This window comes from Rhinoderma darwinii, unplaced genomic scaffold (assembly GCF_050947455.1).
Source record: "Rhinoderma darwinii isolate aRhiDar2 unplaced genomic scaffold, aRhiDar2.hap1 Scaffold_1638, whole genome shotgun sequence".
NCBI lineage: Eukaryota > Metazoa > Chordata > Amphibia > Anura > Rhinodermatidae > Rhinoderma > Rhinoderma darwinii.
The window spans coordinates 15,001-19,239 of record NW_027462036.1 but is presented as its reverse complement, the minus strand read 5'-3'; positions in this window follow the sequence as shown (position 1 = coordinate 19,239).

Sequence of the window (4,239 nt, the reverse complement as noted above, 5' to 3'; positions counted from 1 at the left end):
CTGCCTGCCGTCACACACTCTGGCCCTGGAACTCTGCCCCCGGCCTGTGCTGCCTTCACACTCCAGGCACCTGGAACTCTGCCCCGGCCTGCCTCTGCTGCTCACCACCACCTCTGACATTTTTGAACATACCCCACTTTAACTTGATTTTAAATGGTTCACTTTCAAATGTTTCACTTTCAGTAGCAGAAATGTCATTCTTTGACATTTGGGCCTTTTTATTTTCACTGCTGTTTGGTCACCAATGGATCTCCTTAGATTGAGGCCTAGTCCTCTCCCACCGCCCTGGAACTCTGCCCCGGCCTACGCTGCCTGCCGTCACACTCCTAGCCCTGGAACTCTGCCCCGGCCTGCCTCTGCTGCTCACCACCGACTCTGACATTTTTGAACATACCCCACTTTAACTAGATTTTAAATGGTTCACTTTCAAATGTTTCACTTTCAGTAGCAGAAATGTCATTCTTTTGACATTTGGGCCTTTTTATTTTCCCACTGCTGCTTGGTCACCAAATGGATCTCCTTGGATTGAGGCCTAGTCCTCTCACCCACCGCCCTGGAACTCTGCCCCGGCCTACGCTGCCTGCCGTCACACCCTGGCCCTGGAACTCTGCCCCGGCCTGCCCCTGCTGTTCACCACCGCCTCTGACATTTGTGAACATACCCCACTTTAACTTGATTTTAAATGTTTCACTTTCAGTAGCAGAAATGTCATTCTTTGACATTTGGGCCTATTTATTTTCACTGCTGTTTGGTCACCAAATGGATCTCCTTATGTCGAGGCCTAGTCCTCTCCCCACCGCCCTGGAACTCTGCCCCGGCCTACACTGCCTGCCGTCACACTCTGGCCCTGGAACTCTGTCCCGGCCTGCCCCTGCTGTTCACCACCGCCTCTGACATTTGTGAACATACCCCACTTTAACTTGATTTTAATGGTTCACTTTCAGTATCAGAAATGTCATTCTTTGACATTCGGGCCTTTTTATTTGCACTGCTGCTTGGTCAACAAATGGATCTCCTTAAATTGAGGCCTAGTCCTCTCCCCACCGCCTGGAACTCTGCCCCGGCCTACACTGCCTGCCGTCACACTCTGGCCCTGGAACTCTGTCCCGGCCTGCCCCTGCTGTTCACCACCGCCTCTGACATTTGTGAACATACCCCACTTTAACTTGATTTTAAATGGTTCACTTTCAGTATCAGAAAAGTCATTCTTTGACATTCGGGCCTTTTATTTGCACTGCTGCTTGGTCAACAAATGGATCTCCTTAAATTGAGGCCTAGCTCCTCTCCCACCGCCCTGGAACTCTGCCCCGGCCTACGCTGCCTGCCGTCACACACTCTGGCCCTGGAACTCTGCCCCGGCCTGTGCTGCCGTCACACTCTGGCCCTGGAACTCTGCCCCGGCCTGCCTTTGCTGTTCACCACCGACTCTGACATTTTTGAACATACCCCACTTTAACTAGATTTTAAATGGTTCACTTTCAAATGTTTCACTTTCAGTAGCAGAAATGTCATTCTTTGACATTTGGGCCTTTTTATTTTCACTTCTGCTTGGTCACCAAATGGATCTCCTTATTTTGAGGCCTAGTCCTCTCCCCAACGCCCTGGAACTCTGCCCCGGCCTACGCTGCCTGCCGTCACACCCTGGCCCTGGAGCTCTGCCCCGGCCTGTGCTGCCGTCACACTCTGGCCCTGGAACTCTGCCCCGGCCTGCCTTTGCTGTTCACCACCGACTCTGACATTTTTGAACATACCCCACTTTAACTAGATTTTAAATGGTTCACTTTCAAATGTTTCACTTTCAGTAGCAGAAATGTCATTCTTTGACATTTGGGCCTTTTTATTTTCACTGCTGCTTGGTCACCAAATGGATCTCCTTGGATTGAGGCCTAGTCCTCTCCCCACCGCCCTGGAACTCTGCCCCGGGCCTACGCTGCCTGCCGTCACACACTCTGGCCCTGGAACTCTGCCCCGGCCTGTGCTGCCTTCACACTCCAGGCACCTGGAACTCTGCCCCGGCCTGCATCTGCTGCTCATTACCGCCTCTGACATTCTTTGAACATACCCCAATTTAACTTGATTTTAAATGTTTCACTTTCAGTATCAGAAATGCCATTCTTTGACATTTGGGCCTTTTATTTTCACTGCTGCTTGGTCACCAAATGGATCTCCATATCTCGAGGCCTAGTCCTCTCCCCACCGCCCTGGAACTCTGCCCGGCCTACGCTGCCTGCCGTCACACCCCTGGCCCTGGAACTCTGCCCCGGCCTGTGCTGCCTTCACACTCCAGGCACCTGGAACTCTGCCCCGGCCTGCATCTGCTGCTCATTACCGCCTCTGACATTCTTTGAACATACCCACTTTAACGTGATTTTAAATGTGTCACTTTCAGTATCAGAAATGTCATTCTTTGACATTTGGGCCTTTTTATTGTCACTGCTGTTTGGTCACCAAATGGATCTCCTTGGAATGAGGCCTAGTCCTCTCCCCACCGCCCTGGAACTCTGCCCCGGCCTACGCTGCCTGCCATCACACTCCTGGCCCCTGGAACTCTGCCCCGGCCTGCCCCTGCTGTTCACCACCGCCTCTGACATTTGTGAACAAACCCCACTTTAACTTGATTTTAAATGTTTCACTTTCAAATGTTTCACTTTCAGTAGCAGAAATGTCATTCTTTGACATTTGGGCCTTTCTATTTTCACTGCTGCTTGGTCACCAAATGGATCTCCATATCTCGAGGCCTAGTCCTCTCCCCACCGCCCTGGAACTCTGCCCCGGCTACGCTGCCTGCCGTCACACTCCTAGCCCTGGAACTCTGCCCCGGCCTGCCTCTGCTGCTCATCACCGCCTCTGACATTTGTGAACATACCCCACTTTCACTTGATTTTAAATGTTTCACTTTCAGTAGCACAAATGCCATCTTTGACATTTGGGCCTTTGTATTTTCACTGCTGTTTGTTCACGAAAGGATCCCCTTATCTTGTGGCCTAGTCCTCTCCACGCCGCCTTGGAACTTTGCCCCGGCCTATGCTGCCTGCCGTCACACTCTGGCCCTGGAACTCTGGCCGGGCATGGGGATGCAAGTTGCTCCTGCTGCCCCCCACCGGGACCTACCTGCAATCACCCTGGAACTCTGGCTGGGCATGGGGATGCAGTTTGCTCCCGCTGACCCCCTTTCCACCCCACCGGGACCTACCAGCAATCACCCTGGAACTCTGGCTGGGCATGGGGATGCAGTTTGCTCCCGCTGACCCCCTTCCACCCCACCGGGACCTACCTGCAATCACCCTGGAACTCTGGCTGGGCATGGGGATGCAAGTTTCTCCCGCTGCCCCCCCACCGGGACCTACCTGCAATCACTCTGGAACTCTGGCTGGGCATGGAGATGCAGGTTGCTCCCGCTGCCCCCCACCGGGACCTACCAGCAATCACCCTGGAACTCTGGCTGGGCATGGGGATGCAAGTTGCTCCCGCTGCCCCCCACCAGGACCTACCTGCAATCACCCTGGAACTCTGGCTGGGCATGGGAATGCAAGTTGCTCCCGCTGCCCCCCACCAGGACCTACCTGCAATCACCCTGGAACTCTGGCTGGGCATGGGGATGCAAGTTGCTCCCGCTGCCCCCCCACCAGGACCTACCAGCAATCAGCCTGGAACTCTGGCTGGGCATGGGGATGCAGGTTGCTCCCGCTGCCCCCCCACCGGGACCTACCTGCAATCACCCTGGAACTCTGGCTGGGCATGGGGATGCAGTTTGCTCCCGCTGACCCCCTTCCACCCCACCGGGACCTACCAGCAATCAACCTGGAACTCTGGCTGGGCATGGGGATGCAAGTTGCTCCCGCTGCCCCCCCACCAGGACCTACCTGCAATCACCCTGGAACTCTGGCTGGGCATGGGGATGCAGTTTGCTCCCGCTGACCCCCTTCCACCCCACCGGACCCAACAGCAATCACCCTGGAACTCTGGCTGGGCATGGGGATGCAGGTTGCTCCCGCTGCCCCCCCCCCCCCCACCGGGACCTACCTGCAATCACTCTGGAACTCTGGCTGGGCATGGGGATGCAAGTTGCTCCCGCTGCCCCCCACCAGGACCTACCTGCAATCACCCTGGAACTCTGGCTGGGCATGGGGATGCAAGTTGCTCCCGCTGCCCCCCCACCAGGACCTACCTGCAATCACCCTGGAACTCTGGCTGGGCATGGGGATGCAGGTTGCTCCCGCTGCCCCCCCACCGGGACCT